Source organism: Chrysoperla carnea, chromosome 1 (genome assembly GCF_905475395.1).
Source record: "Chrysoperla carnea chromosome 1, inChrCarn1.1, whole genome shotgun sequence".
NCBI lineage: Eukaryota > Metazoa > Arthropoda > Insecta > Neuroptera > Chrysopidae > Chrysoperla > Chrysoperla carnea.
In genome coordinates, this window is record NC_058337.1 from 58,190,823 (window position 1) to 58,207,839 (window position 17,017).

General features: G+C 28.2%; 1 protein-coding gene and 1 non-coding gene across 4 annotated transcripts in view; one reads left to right on the plus strand and one right to left on the minus strand.

Annotated features, from left to right (window-relative positions):
• Window positions 1–17,017, minus strand: part of LOC123290584 (mitogen-activated protein kinase kinase kinase 4) — a 111,569-nt gene that overhangs the window by 11,695 nt on the left and 82,857 nt on the right. The window lies entirely within an intron of this gene.
• LOC123291164 lies at window positions 2,686–2,816 on the plus strand. The gene has a single exon (XR_006534948.1). It is a non-coding gene; the product is annotated as a U11 spliceosomal RNA (small nuclear RNA).

Consider the following 17,017-nt stretch of genomic DNA (forward strand, 5'->3'; position numbering starts at 1 on the left):
TTCGTCTTTTCGGTATTAATAAACTATTAATAACTATACCTAGGGAGAGTCAACTCTTACTGGAGGATCAATTTTCTTGTAACATCCATTTTCATTTTTCCTGTAACATATGTATGTATATACAGTTTGGCAACCATCTCGTTAGCCATTTATAATATATGAAGTAAGAAGAGTGTTTATGGACATTCTTATTTATAAAAAAAAAGGGAATGTACTGTGTGTGATGCATGTGTAAGCATGTCATTTGATCTGTAGTTGGATAAGTGTCTCATTACTTGAAGTTGTACACATACGATACAGTGCGCATCACACACAGTACACATCTCTTTGTTTTATACATAAGAACGTCCATAAAAACTCTTCTTACTTATTATATTTTAAATGTCTAACGAGATGGATTCCAAATGGTATAAAAATATTGTATCTCATGTTACTATTATTATGACTGCAGCTGTTATTTAAATTTACGCCAATCTATGGCACGCCATTTTACTATTTAATAGGCAAATTTTTATCGAGAAAAAAATTAATTATTTATTTTTTTTCAATCAGAAATTTTATATTTTATATTTTATATTTCGTAAAATAAATCTTAGTAAAAGAGAGATTGATATAAGATAAGATGAGAAAAGAGAGATGAGAATTAAAATTATGATGATAACATAATAATACATTTTTATTATGTTATCATCATAATAAAAATGTATTATTATTATGATGATACATAATAATAAATCAGTTAATTTTATTTGAATTAGATTAAAAAAAAATTATTGAATTAAAATTATGTACATAATGGAAATAGACAATTAAAATTATGTACATAATAAAAATGATTGAATTAAAATTATGTACATAATGGAAATAGAGAATTAAAATTATGTACATAATAAAAATGATTGAATTAAAATTATGTACATAATGGAAATATATCGCACGCCGTTTTACTATTTAATATGAATTAAAATTATGTACATAATAAAAATGATTGATTTAAAATTATGTACATAATAAAAATGATTGAATTAAAATTATGTACATAATGAAAATGATTATTATTATGATGATAACATAATAATAATGTATTATTATTACGATCATTTTTTTTCGGACATTAAATAGTAAAATGGCGTGCCATACCAATCTCGTCAATTCATCAATATACAAAGTATATCGCTTTATTCATATCAACGAGCACCACTAATCGAAATCATGTGCGTACTTATGATTTTTTAAGAATATAAATAGTGTGATCAGTATAGAATAGCGATTAATTCAAATCCCATCATTTCTATAATTGCTTAATGTCAGAAAATCTACTATCACTTCTGTTGTCGTAAAATTGATAGATTGTATACGACGTGGCTCCGATAATTAATTATATCTTACAGATAAATATCTTATGCACAACGATTCAACGACCTGTCTATTATAAAACAAAGTTTTTCAAAGCAATGCACATTTCAGAGTAAATAATAATTAGAAAATTTTTCCGCATAGATTCAGTTTTTTGTGATCGGAAGTAGAAATTATATTTTATAAATGTAATCTTTTTTCACCTTGAATTATAATTAATGAATTAATAAAATTTTATTTTAATTTAAAAAAATAAACAAGTAAATTAATAGACTTCCTTAGCCTTGACTTTGTAGTATTATAAAATAGTTTAACTATTTTGGTAAAATTTAAAAAATATATAATATTTTTAGAGGAGACCTTGAGAAACATTTAATGATGTAAGGCAATAGTATAATTAAAAATAAACAAGTAAAACCAACAATTGACTGAGTTAATTGTTGAAATACCATGTATAGACAGTGTTGATGAAGTAATCTATGCCTGTGGTCTTTTGAAGTCTGATTCCGGAGAGATGATTAAGGTCTAAAACTCCAGTCAAAGTTTTTCTTGCGTAAAGATCCTTGGTTATAAATGGTGCTTGTTTTATACATAAGTAAAGAAAATTGACTTTTCGACAGGAAAAAAAGGTTTGTTTTTCAAGGCTGATAAACAACGACAAAACGAAATTTTTGAGTGTAATAAAATTATTAAAAATTATGGCACAGGTTTGGATCTCGATTCATTCCAGCAAAGTGGTCTGACTCTGAGATTAAATATTATATTTTGAATTTCATTCCAAAAATTCTTTACATTCTTGGTTTCTGAATTAAAAATTGAAAATTGCATCCAAAAAAGATCCTGGCATTTAATCTCACTTTTAACCAAATATATCTTATTGGTATATATTATGTAAACAATTCATTAAGTTACTTAAATGTATCTTAATAAAAATCTGAAATGCCACACAATCTCTATACATTACGCGTTTTCCGTTTGTAGAATTTCTATACTGTTCACCAGTTTTAATTTATTACACCTTTCTGTTTCTCATCGTTTTAGAAATATCGTAAGAAAATATTTGAAGTATTTAATTTTCTCATATATAAAAAAAAAAACGTAAGTGTAAAAACAAATTTTGATTTTTAATTAAACAAATAAAAATAAAATTTTGAATTTTGTTAACTATTTGATAAGAATATAACAATTTGCACAATTTAGCTTAAAAATTTTTTTGAAAATGATTTCATAAAAAATAAGATTAATAAAGTTTGATACATTAATACATCCTCTCACTAACGGTTTGTTGAATGTATTGATATATATACATACACACATGTATGAAATAATAAAAAGGGTGTTTGCTACTTTCATAGCACACTGGTTCTCCAGTCCGGTGGGGTATGGATATCAAGACATACCCAGCACAAAATTTTTGACTGTTTGGGGCAGTTTTACAACCTTTCGTTTGAGACGCCCCCTTTAATCAAATGCCAAAGTTATAAAATAAAAGGACTTTAATATGGGAAAGATATCTTAACAAGTATATGATAAGACTTGACAATTTTCTGATAACATAGATTTCTGGAAATTATGGATGCTTAAAAATTTAAAGAAAGTCATGAGACAAATTTCGTTTTTCAAATAAGTGAAAATCACTCTTATGCAAACGCAATGCAACTTTTCATCACCAAAAAGCCTAAGAAAAAGTGCTTAATTTTTTTGGTACTGTTACTGAAATGTGTAGATCGACATTAAGTTATTCCCTATAAGCTAACTTAGAAAATAGCAACTATAATGAACATAGGAAAATGGTCCATCAATAAATTTAAGAAAATGAAATAATCTCTTAAGAGATCGATTATTAAGTTAAAATAACTGTAGCTCACATGGTTTATTATTACCACATTTTTTCATTGTACCACATATTTCGTAGTTTCGGGAAAATCGCTTTTGATGAAAAAAAGAAATGAAATATTAATTAGAATAAATTTTTCAATTTTAATTCTCTCATGGCCTTGTTGAAACTTACATTTCATATGACATAAAGAATGATATTTTATATCTTCTTTTGTAAGGTAGATAGGAAATAAGGAAGCAAATATATTCTGCTTCTTGAAATAAAACATATTTTAAAGTTTATTAGTTATTATTTAAAAAAAAATCCACTTTATGAAAAACTAGTTTCATAGCCAAAGAGAACCAGTTTTTATAATTATGTAATACTAAATTTTATATTTGTTAAAGGTTGATGATAATCATTATGGCTAATAATTATTTTTAGCAAAAAATCAAATATACAAACACACACCTACTTTTGAAAAAAAAAAAAAACATTCAAATTTCTTTAAATAATTGAGTAGTCTTAATATTTTATGGGTATATCAGTTATATATGTGAGGCATGTATGTATGTGTAATGTGACAGAGTTATCAACACTGTCTATACATGGTATTTCAATAATTAACTTAGTCAATTGTTTGTTTTCACTTGTTTAAACTATATTTTAAGATTTTGGTAGGATTATGGGTTTAACGGTATAAGAGCTGATAACGTCACGAAGAAGTTGATTTCAAGAAGGCTGGATTTGGGGATATTAGGTAGGGATGAAGTATCTCTGTGTCAAAAAAGTATTATCCGTGCATTTTTTGTGACACAGAGACTACATCTGGAATTTTAAAACGAATTTTGGTTACGCTTACTGCGTTTACTAATGCTGATTTTAAAATATACGAAAGTCGGGTTAGTTATTCCATTTATAACCCAAGAATAGCTGGACCGATTTTAATGATTCTGATTGGTTGGATTCCTTCAAGAATAGAATAATAACTAGTAAAAAGAACCTCGGAGAAAGGAGGATGAAAATTTGTATGAAAACCCGTCATTTTTGAATCCACTACTAAAGCGATTTTAAAATAATTTCGCTAATAGAATGTTACATTGTCAGCAAATAACACATATTAAAGTGCATGAAATTGTGCACAAAAGGAGAGACAAGATATGGAAGGGGAAGCGAAGGTTATAGCTTGTTAGTCTTTGTTTTCAAAAATTGAAAGTGACCAACGAACACGACATTCATTAACTGTTACGCGGTACGAAGTTCGTCGGGGCGCCAGTTTACGTCTAATAATTAAAAACAAACGTTGGCAAAAATTGTAATTTTTGCTTACCACCTTCACTGATTTTGAACTGATTTTAGAGATTCTTTTGGACTTCAATTGGAATATAAAATTCCAATAGTATTTTAAAGAAAAATTTTACCCCAAAGGAATATAGGTCTTATAAATTTATAAAATCACTCAAAGAGTTATAATTAGCTGGAATTTAATTTCTGCCTTTTTTAAACATTAAACATATAGGTAAGCATAAAATAAAAAAATTAAACTGACTTCAGATAAATGCAATTATCTTTCGAAGTCGACGTTAATAAAGCGATCTCTCACTGACGATTTGATTAGCGTTGATGTCAAAATGAAATTACAGATAAAGAAATCATATAGGAGGTACATATTTTAAAATTATTTTTTACTTTTTTGCTTATTTTTCTGCGGTTTCTTAATCAAAATTCTATGAAGGCAGGCAGGTAGCCATTGCAATCTAAATTTTAAGTAAACAAACTAAAATTTTAATTAGGCAGATAATTAAAATTAATTTATTGTCCGAGGAAAACTCAAATATTATTTCAAATAAAAATACTAGTTAGGTAAGCTTGTTTTCTTATAAAAACAATTTTTTTTTTGTAATACATAAATTATTATATTAATAATACTTTGTTTATTATTATTCGACGAAATAGTCTGTTTTGAATTTTGACTAAAGTTTACGTAAGAGAAATCAATTTTTTTCTAAGAAACTGACAAAATTTTATGTACGCCATTAGTTTTATTTTTCGAAGAAGTCGTTGTATTTTTTAATAATGTTGACAATTGAATTTATGTGAGTTAATTATTTTCAATATATTTGAAATCCAAATTGATTAAAAAATTTACCATTTTGATCTATAAGGTCATGGATCAATATGAAGTTATATACATCTGAGCGAGAATAGAATCCATTCCGTCGAATGGATATATTACCGAAAAAAAAGTTCTATATACAATTCGACTTTTTCCCGGTACGTTTTTAATTGCTACAACTATACGACCCAATATAATAAAGATCATTTATGTATATAAGGATGTGTAAAATCATATCGATCATAAAATAAAGCAAAACAGAAATCAAAAAGGCTAGAAAATCGAATATTACACTCGACGCGGCGATGATACAATAATTAATCCGGTGATGAGAGTTTATTATTATCAAAATGGTTTCTATAAAAAAATACTAATTATGGTTTATATTAAAAAAATTTAACGACTAAATCATTTTTTCTACTTGTTTACAAGACGTTTGTGGTCATGTACACAAGCTTAATAATTTTTTTAAAGTCAATATTGAATTTGACATGTATTTATTATGCAAATATTATTCCAAAAAATTTCAATGTAAAAATATTTATTTTGGTAACAAAAAATAAACTGACAAAATTTGTAGACTAAATTATGTTCAAATTCTCACGTATTGCAAGATAATCAATTGCTCCCCAAGAAAATCGCATGAAATGGTGTTACACGGGCAAAATTTTCGTTATATAGTAGCATTTTCATTTAATCGATACAGAACTATAATTGCAACATTACAGAAAGGTTGTGAAATCCTTTTGTTCAAAAAGCGATAGATTGCTATTTTGCATTCATTCCTTGTCATATTAACCAGTATATATATCACAGTCAAAAATCTTGTGGACTGCACAGGTTTATAGTAGTTTTGCCTGAAAATAATTGGTTAATAGTGCTTTTGACTGTAAATTTGCATAATTAAAGTAAAGTAAATTTGTGACTTTGACTGTTAATCTTTAGAGTAGAGGGGAACCGTCATGAATAACTCGATATTTAATAACTCTGATCAAAATGACTCCGTCATTACAACTCAGTTAAGTCAACTTGACACCAAAACAACCTGGTGCCAAAACAATATCGGTAAAATCAACTCTGTGCAAAAACAACTCGCGTTAACCATGCGACTGCGTTCACTCACTGATTCACGAGTTGGTCATGTTTTTAATAGAGACGAGTTAGTATGGGTCTGCGGATTTTTTGGCTTTTTTGATTAACCCTGTGATTGCGTTCATTCACTGACCCACGGCGTTGTTTTGACGTCGGGTTGTTTTGTGCCGAGGTGTTTTTACCGTAGTTGTAATGACCGAGTTGTTTTGGTATGTAACCCTGCTAGAGAGTCAGTCAAATTTGCTTGTAATTGTTTGGAATGGAAATAAAACTATTTGTATATTTAACTTTAATTGAAGTAAACAAAAATCAAAGTAGGTCATCACTAGTTTTGACCAGCTTCATTGGGCAATAGTACTTTTGGCTGTTTTGTCAGTTAAAAATACTTTCACCGGTTAAGAGTTTTGACTGTAACATACATAATAGAATAAATGACTGACTGACTGACTGACATATCAGCGCAGAGCCCAGACTTCTGGGGCTAAAGCCTCAAAATATTCATGTGAATTTTTTAGAAAAAGTACGTGAGCACTAAGGAAAACTTTTTAGAAATTTAACTCTTAAGGTGGAGAATGTTTGTATGAAAATCATTTTTGAATCAACTAATTTTAAAAATTATTTCAAGAAAGCTACATTATCAGCGAATAATATGGGTTTTATTTTATTTTCAAAAAAAATGGGTTCCGGACTAAATAATTACAGCAGGAAATTTTGAACCAAAGGATGGATAAGTCAGTTTGTTTCTACAGTTTAAATTGAACAGTGACGCGGCGAGTAATTGCTAGTAAAATTAAATATTCAATTCAATTTGGCTTTTTACATAAATTTTCAAGATTTGTAACAAAAACACTAACAAATTGCTAAAATCATAATTGAATTCAAAATATGCCCTCCCAAATGCGAAAAGTTTTGACTTTGGTGCATAAACATTTTTCATATTATATAATGTGTAGAGTGAATATGACTTTTTCTTCAAAATATAAATTAGAAGAATTTTCTTCAAAATATAAATTGGAAGTTTCAAATTTGGAATTATGTAAAATGAAAATTTAAAAAAGAAACATTGTTTTTAATAAAAACTTTTTTTGAAAACTCTTAAATTGGTAGAGCGACAGTAAGAGTAAAAAAACCATGAGAACTTCCGTTAAAATATTTGATTCCGCAATTCTTTAGTACAGATACTACTGTCATTGAAATTTGGGAAATTGAATATATTATGTAGTTCGCCTTGCACGGTTCATTGGTATTTGCTGCTTTAAAATTGCAATTGCAATTCGATAAATGTGGAAACTATTGATACTCACGTTGGATAAAAATCTTTAGAAATGTGCTGGTGCATAATGCATTGTTGGGAACGTGTAAAGTATCAACTATACAATGGATAACTCCACGTGATAAACGCCATTACGTAATTATTAGTGAAAATACACATAAATTTTCTTGAATAATTATTATATACAATTTTTTTTTACCTCTACAATCTATATTAAGATTTAATTAATCTAATTAGAAAAGACTAAAGGTTAAAATATTAAAAAAATAAGGATAGAACATATAATTTGAGAATAGCATGAAATAAGTGGATAAATTTTATTACCTCATGTGAACATCTATTAAACAATTGTACTTACCTTGACTCATTCGTAATTTCTTGGTTGAAATTGATATTTATTGGACAATATTTGTATTTTATCAGAATGTAGGTAGATAGGCTCAAGATTAGTTATTAATGTGGTTTTGTTTCCAGATAAATTAAAAATAGAATTTTTTGCGAAAAATGTAGAAAATTTCATTTCTTCTAAATGCGTCATATTCAATGTAACTCTTTCGTTATTGCTAAGTAAGTTGTTATATCATATTTCAGTTTTTAAGATAACGTTAAAAATGTACCTTGAATCTGTCATCCTAATGTATCTTGAATATGTGTATCATTTAAACATTTAATTTTACACTTACATTTTTGTGTTTTATGGGTTTCCAAGTATAGGTACGCGAAGTATAAGTGGAAAAAAAATTTTAATAAAAAATACTTTTTAAGGGAAAAGCTTTTATTGTACTAAAAAGTAGAAAATAATTTTATCTTGTCACTCATATCCGACAATTTGTAAAAGCTTGAGGCGGTTAATTTAAAATATCAAAAATGAATCGGAACGCCGCATCTACTCCACATGCCTAATTACTTTTCAATCCATCCTTGATTTTAAGCGCCTCAAGCTTTTACATACAGTCGGGTATGAATGAGTTATAAAAGCTTTTCTCTTAAAAAGTATTTTTTATTAAAATTTTTAATTTAAGACTAAATAAATGTATTTATATAAAATATGGTGGAAGCAATGGGAAAATCAGGACGGCGCAACCTTACCATGCATTGCCATCCAAACTAAATGTGTATGCAAAATTTCAGCTCAATCGGATGAAAATATCTACTTCAAAATTGAGTTGAAAAAGAAGTTAGAGTTGTGAAGTTAAAAAAAGTCTTTTCGACCTCAAGTTATTAAAAATACCATTTGAGGTTGCTGCAGGATGCTTGTAAAAGAAACGAAGGATTTTCTATGTTTTAATCATATCCATAATGATGCTGTCCCTTAGAGTGAAATTTAACGATTACGTGTTGAAGAAAAGAACGTCTTCAGGTTTAATCGATGGGGGTGATTCTAGATACATTAGAATGTGAACAATGTTACATTAGGAAGTTGTACCATGATCATACATCATGTAACATGCGTCATACATTTTTATCGATTTTTTTTAAATTTTTAAATTATCAAAAAAATACATAGTAGTAAGAAATAACAGTGCTATAAACAGAGGTAATTTTCATTGTGATATTTTAATTTATGACTTTAAAAAACTGCGGTTTGTTATTATTCTGACAGGAAGATCATTGAACAATGAACAAATTATTTTGTTCGATAATCGATAAAACGGGTTTTTCTTTGGTCGACACTCAGAAAATTGCCATTTTCGGTGTGTCGGTCAATGGGTGGAAGCCTACGCCTGTGGCATACTAGTAAAATGCAATTTAAAATTATAACCAAAAAATTGTTTGGTTATACACATGCAAAGTTTTGATCGTTCTGTAGGTATTTCATAGATGAAATGTTTATCGAGGTTATTAATTTGAATAAGAGAAGTCATTACCTCAAGTTAATAACCTGGATATTATTAATATTTTTATCAACTTTGCAATTTTTATAAACAAATAAATTGTTCAATAATAGTTATGATAAAGAGATGAAACTGGTTTTAGTATAAACATGTAGTGTTATTAAGTGTAGAGGAGTACACTTCAACTTCCTTACATGGGTCAAATGTACCGGTTTTTTAAATTTTCATTGTTTATTTTGTTCAATAAATTTATCAGGAGAAACACGTTGGCAATTTTTATATCTATTAAATATTTTATTTTTGTAACAAAAGAAAAGAAGCAATTTATATTACAATTGAATGTATTTGCATGGTTAGTTTTTCTTGATTTATGTGTGTAAAATACTAAAAAATTAGTAAAAATTGCCATAGAAATCGCCTGTAGAAACTTATTTTTGAGTTACCTGTGTCAACCCTTGTACCTCAGTTGGTTAAGGCGTAACCAATTCCGTCCGCGGTATGCCTAGGGTAGCGGGATCGATTCCCGCCGTCACAACACAAATTAATTTAATTAATAGTTGTGATGGGCTGGTGTAGTGCATGGTATATGCATGAAGAAGGTGCACTCAGCCTCTGAAAATATTAAAATTGAGGAGCTGATAAATGAAATTATCAGCGGAAAGGTGGTAAAACACATATGGTATCACAATAGGCTCTATAGCCTAAGTGTGTCCTTCGTGGACTGCCAATATAACCTTACCTAACATAACCTAACCTTCATAGAATGAACTTTCTTTAAAACCAACTATGCAACTAGCTTTCTTTCGTAACACCACGGCATGACTTATATCAGCGCGTTATTGTTCGAAACAAATTTGGAGTAATGGTATACTTCAACTTGCTTTTATACCCATGTATAATAAATATCCCTGGTAACCCTACAGTTAGAAAGTTTTTTTCAAAGATATTTTTGTTTTAGTTTAAATATTATTCAACCTTATCAGACCGCAGTTTTTTTTTTTGGTTTTAATATTTATGATATATAAAATTTTACCGGGTTATTTTTAACTCAAACTAAATAATCCACCCGACTTTTCAATTTTTTATTGAACTAATATTAAAAGAAGAGATTCAGAGATTTTAAGATAAACGAGATAGCTTTTCATAGCAAATTAAACGTCTATTCTAAAATGTTTAACGCATTTGCTACTATAATGGACGTACATCGAAGAAAAAGTAGACAAGAATATATCCTCATGACAGGTCTCATATGATGGTCGCGTGAGTGTTTATAGTTTATACTTTGTTTTCAATATTGTTTGCTTATAGCAGTAAATTAATTTTATATTGGACGAATCCATTCTATAAATGATCGTTGAACTATGGAAATGTGATGCCTAAATTATTTAGTGTTAATTATTTCATATGCTACCTTTAAGTGTATTTCAGAAATAAGTATTAATAAACTACTACAGTATGATCGATAATATATGAAAATTACATCTCCATTAAAAAAAATCATTTAATAAATACAATATCGTTTAATAAATTAAATGACACTCAAATTAGCTTCCACCCCTAGCCCATGTTGTAAATGTGAATTTGATTTATTCCAACGGGATATACCTGATGTACATTGTCTTTCGTTTTTATTTAAAAATTTTTTCTGAAACTTATCCTTTTATATAGAGATAGATAAAAATGATTCAAGTCGGATTATTTGATAAATAAGTAGTTATAACTGCCACACTTTTTGATAATTATATTCTATGGCCATTTAGTCAAGGTTTGTAGGAAATTTTGTAATTGAATAAGACAGACTATTTCAAGTTATATATAAACTCGATGAAAAAATGGTAATAGAATCAGTCAAATAATTTACCCAGTAGAAATTGAATAAAACTAGTTAAAAGGGGTTGGAAAGAAGAGATAATGTAGTTACAGATGTTAATTTGGATCATAACTATGATTAAAAATTGTCTCAAGATTAGAAAGAAATGGATCGTGAAATGTTTTATCTTATGTAAAAGCGTTTTTTACATTTCTTCTTAAACGAGTGGCTTAAGTTATAACATCGAGACTTCATCAAATGGTTGATAACGTTAAAATAATGCTTATTTCTCAATACATTTATTGCTGGGAAAGTGTTTTTTTCTAGACACAGAGTGTTAAAATTTTAGAAGAAAAAATATATTTTTGTAAATATTCACAGTATACGGTAAGATTCCTTCATGATTTCACTCATGGTGATAAATTAAGGCTCATGGTGAAAATTTACGATAGAGATATGGATATGCCATCACACCGTTTTGAGAAAAAATTCTCTAGCGTCACAGATTTTATTGCAAATATAATCATGTTACACAATACTCCATGCTAGGGGCATTGTGGGCTAAATTTTTCTAACCAGCCATATTCTTAATAATACTCTTTTTGTCTAAAATTGTCTATACCTAGAAAAGGATGCTTTTCAGTCTATAAGTGTATTGAGAAATTCTAATTATTTTAACAGTACCTACCAATTTGATGAAGTTCTGCTGTTACATCTTGGACCACCCTGTATAGTTAATGCAAACAATCCATTTTCAAACCCGTTCATATTCTGGCCTACAGTTTCATGAACTTTCGCACTATTCAATAACAAGTCACGTTACCTATGTTTTTGATACGTTTTTCTTGAGATATTTGACCGTCCCCGAACTTTTAGTATTTTGGAACACGCTGTGAAAATAATTAATTTTATTAAACACAATACAGTAATAAAATCCAAACACAAAAAATTGTAATGCTTACAATTAAATTTATTCAATTACCTATTCTTTTTAATAAAAAAAAAAGTATTCAGACATATGTATTTTTTCCATTAAATCTTAAATATCGTCCCCAACCAGAACTTTTATACGAAAGAACCGTGATCTCATAAGTTCAAGGTTGAATTTGTAATCAATCATGGTACTTTTTTTGTTTTTAATTCATAAAAAAGAAGTTTATAGTGTGTATATGTGTACTTATAATTGAAACAACGTGAAACTAACATGTGTGAAAAATTATTCCACATGTCGCACAATAAAATATTTTCATTAATTTTAACGATTAAACTTAATGAGACTAAAAGCTAAACAAAATTTAGCGCCAGTAGTTCTGTCTCCAAATGCCCATTTATACGGTTCGGTGCTAGAGATGATGTAAGTACTTTTTCTTCAGGTATTATGGTATATTGCATGTAGATGAGAGGAACTTTAGGTTCTAAGATTTAGGTTCTATGAAATTTCTAAACGGATATATAGGTATGCAGATCTCAGTCGGGAGTATTGTGCGATTCGAATTGTTCTAAGACCAATCTGTAAATATTTCGTACATTAAATGACTAGTAAATTTGGATAGAAAAATTAAGTTGCGATTTTATGTAAATTTAGAGTGAGTAGGATGGCATTTTTTGGCATGCATACAGTAATTTTAAATTAGGCCAACTCGTGTTAACTCAACCCAGCATCTATTCTACAATGACCGTATTTAGTAAGACTAAGTTATCTATTTGACTTTGCTATTACTGGATATAACAAGCTGATACAAAAAGATTTTCATTATTTCATTTCCTTTTAGTTTTAAACTTTAGCTGATCTCTTGCTGATATTCTAGAGATTTCCTGGATATTGTGTACATTAACCAGACAGAGTATGTAATAGTTGCATTTTTAGAGGAAGGAATTCAATAAAATTCCAGAAATTATATACCTCAGCGTTAACTTTTACAGATAATTTTGCAATTATAAAATCAACGAAATGCAATTTTCTTGTTCTTTAAGTAAACGAAAATCAATTTTTTAATGATCTACTATATTCGTATTTAACTTAAAAAAAGACAAAGTTAAAAAATTTATAAAAGAAAACATAATATACTAAATTCAATATTTTAAAATGGTAATCATGTTTTTGTAAAACTAATATAAATAAATAAAAACTTTATCTATTTTAAAATAGACATTACAGAGAACTGAACGAATAGTTTCAGATCATTTAACATTTATAAATAAAATAAATAATTTATAATAAAACATACATTTATGATAAGATATGAAATGGGTCAATCATTGTTTATGAAAATTTTATTTGTTATTAATAAATAATCAATATAAATTTGACATTACTTACTAGTTTATACGCCCTTTCCAATATTACACAGAATAAAAATGCAACACGCAGGGGCTGTGCAGTCTTAGCAAATTTTCTTAGTTAAATAAAGAAAATGTTTAGAACAAAAGTTTAAATGTTAAAAATATTTCTGATAAAAAATAACCAACTTTTGTTTGAAACATTTTTTCGTAAACATCACTGTTCACCCGTGAGGGCGCAAATTACGCGTAAATTGTATAGTATGTACCTATTATATGTGAAATATCAGTTATGTATGTGTTACATGTATGTATGTGTAATGTGATAGAGTAATCAACACTGTCTATGCATGGTATTTCAACAATTAACTCAGTCAATTGTTTGTTTCCACTTGTTATGTACTAATATTTATGATGCCATAACCTAGCAATAAACATATTTACTGGAGTTAACAAAGGAGAACTAAGATAACGCCGCCATTTTGAGCCAATTAGGTTTGGTTCTTATGGTAGTATAAGAGCTATAGTCAATCGTAGACTTATGATGAACAGTTCTAATATTTGCAAGTTTTTTTTCGTAGTTTTCATATTTCAAAATACCCTTTTCTAGTTGTTTTTTTTAAAATAAGATATTAAATATTAAACTTATAGAAATAGTTATCGATTCGATAGAGGCGGTAAATTGTTGAAACTTGACTTTCCTACAATTAAGATAAATAATGTATTTTGGTAAATTAATACATTTAACTAATATTAAAGTAGAAAAATTCAAATTTTGGATTTTAGCACATTAAACGTACTCAATATATTGCTGTAAATATTAAGTGATTTTATTGCTATTTGATGAAATTTTGATTTCATCATCGGTACAAACCCAATATCTGCCTACATTTCTCAAAGAAAATCTTTAATATAAATTTGATAAGAATTTAAAGATAGCTGCGAGGCCAATCATAATATAGCTTTTGGCTTATTAAGGTTAATTTGTCTTATTTATAGTCTAAGTGAGAGCAAATAGTAGCACAAGATTGACTTTTATCTTCAATGCATATGACTATGTACACATATCATAACAGAGTATTTTTTACGAAGCCAAGAACTTCTTGTCAGTTGCAGGTTGATTATCGATAGACAAGCATTATTCAATGTACCTAATCAGAAAATACTTTTATCCTTCTACCTTCTTTATAAGGTACAAATACTAATTGTCAGTGAAATAGAGCATTAAAGGTTAAACAAACATTGAAAAAGAGAAATTATAGAAAATTTCGATGCTTTTGATGTATGGATTTGAATAAATTAGTAAGCATTAAAAATTAGCAGAGCCACAACTGGATGAATTGCTAGCTATGTACATGTTTTTGTCATTTATTTTTTAAATTTTTATTTGAATGTAAAAAAAATGAATTGTAGTATATGGTCTTTTTATACCATGTATATGAAATATACCAAGGTATACTAAGTTTAGTCCCAAGTTTGTAACAATTAAAAATATTGATACTATGAACAAAATTTTGGTATAGGTGTTCATAAAATCACCTAATTAGTCCATTTCCGGTTGTCTGTCTGTCTGTCGTCTGTCATCACGGTTACTCAAAAACGAACTTGAAATTGGCATAGTGTGTTCAGGACGTAAACAGTGAGATCGAGTTCGTAAATGAGCAGCATAGATCAATTGAGTCTTGGGTACGTAGGACCCATCTTGTAAATCGTTAGAGATAGAACAAAAGTTAAAAAAAAAATGTTCCTTATAAAAAAATAAGCAACTTTTGTTTGAAACATTTTTTCCTAAACATCACTGTTTACCCGTGAGAGCGCATATTGTGCGCAAATTGTAGTATTATATGCGTATATCAGTTATATGTATGTGCCATGTATGTATGTGTAATGTGGCAGATTAATCAACACTGTCTATACATGGTATTTCAACAATTAACTCAGTTAATTGTTTGTTTTCACTTGTTTTTTAAATGTACTGAATAAATTTGCTATTCTAATTATATTCGTTGTATTAGCTCAGTTGGTTAAGTCGTACCCAATTCAGTCCGCGGTATGCATAGGGTAGCGGGTTCGATTCCCGCCGTCGCAACAAAATTAATTTGATTAGTAGTTGTGATGGGCTGGTGTAGTGCATGGTATATACTTGAAGGAGGTGCACTCAGCTTCTGAAATTGAGGAGCTGATAAATGAAATTATCAGCGGAAAGGTGGTAAAACACATATATGGTATCACAATGAGCTCTATAGCCTAAGCGTGTCCTTCGTGGACAGCTACTATCACCCAACCTACCCTAATTGTATTCAAAATTAAAAATATAGACGTGTGATTAAAAAAATGTACATGTGATTAAAATAAATTGTATTATAAATAATAGATCCATTTTTAAAAACCACACTGTAATTTAATTATTATCTATTTGCATTCTTGATAATAATTTATTTATTATTAAACATATTATTTTTATTGTGTACAATTAAGATTGATGAAATTTTATGTTCAGTCATTATGGTTGGTCTTTATCAGTTTGGAGTCTTTTTTTTTATAGTAGAAGTCTTTTAAGTTGTCAATTGATTATTATTAAAATAAATCCGTGTTTAAAATAGATAATATGTTTGTTTTAATTTTAAATCTTTGTTTAAATAACTTGTCATTGCGGGGCCACACGGGTAGATAGAACTAGATTAGTTAGTTCTATTATAGGGTCATTTCATTGTAAAAGAAAAAAGATTTTAAAACATTGTACATAAACAAAGTTTTATTATTATACTGTAACGAAATCTATCAGTCGTATTTATAATTTGATAGATCCATTGTCACTGTAGCCACATATTTCCAATAAGAAGCACTTAAATTGTTACTTGCACAGTTGTACTTCAACTTACGAAATAAAATTATAAGAAGCATTTTGGTTGTTGAATCTTTTTAGTAGGATTATCTCTTACTTTCCCTTAGTGACGCTTTTCCAAACAATCAGGTTTTCATCAAAAATCTATTTAATCTCCAACTCTTGTAATATTAATGACCTAGTAATTATAATCATGTTGGATCGACATTAAGCGAATACCAGAACTATTGGTAGATATTTATGAAAACGTGATAAAAATTACACTTAGACACCAAAAAATTGAACAAATTATGGTGGACATTTTTTTTAAATTCTCATTAGAAGAAGGGTAAAGGGTCTATCCCCAAAGAAGTGTTTCAGGCCTAAACCGATTCCATATCTTGTAAATCATGTTGAGTACCTTTAGGTCGTGCTTATTTGTGATTATTATTGACTATTAATGAACTAAAATGGTTAAACATGGTAAGACTTCACTTTATGTTATTAGAAGACAAATAAGTACAAAAAAATTAAAAAAAATGATAAACTGCATAGAAATAATTTGAATAAAACCTAATTCCCTCCATTTAAAAAAAAAAAAAGTTCACTATA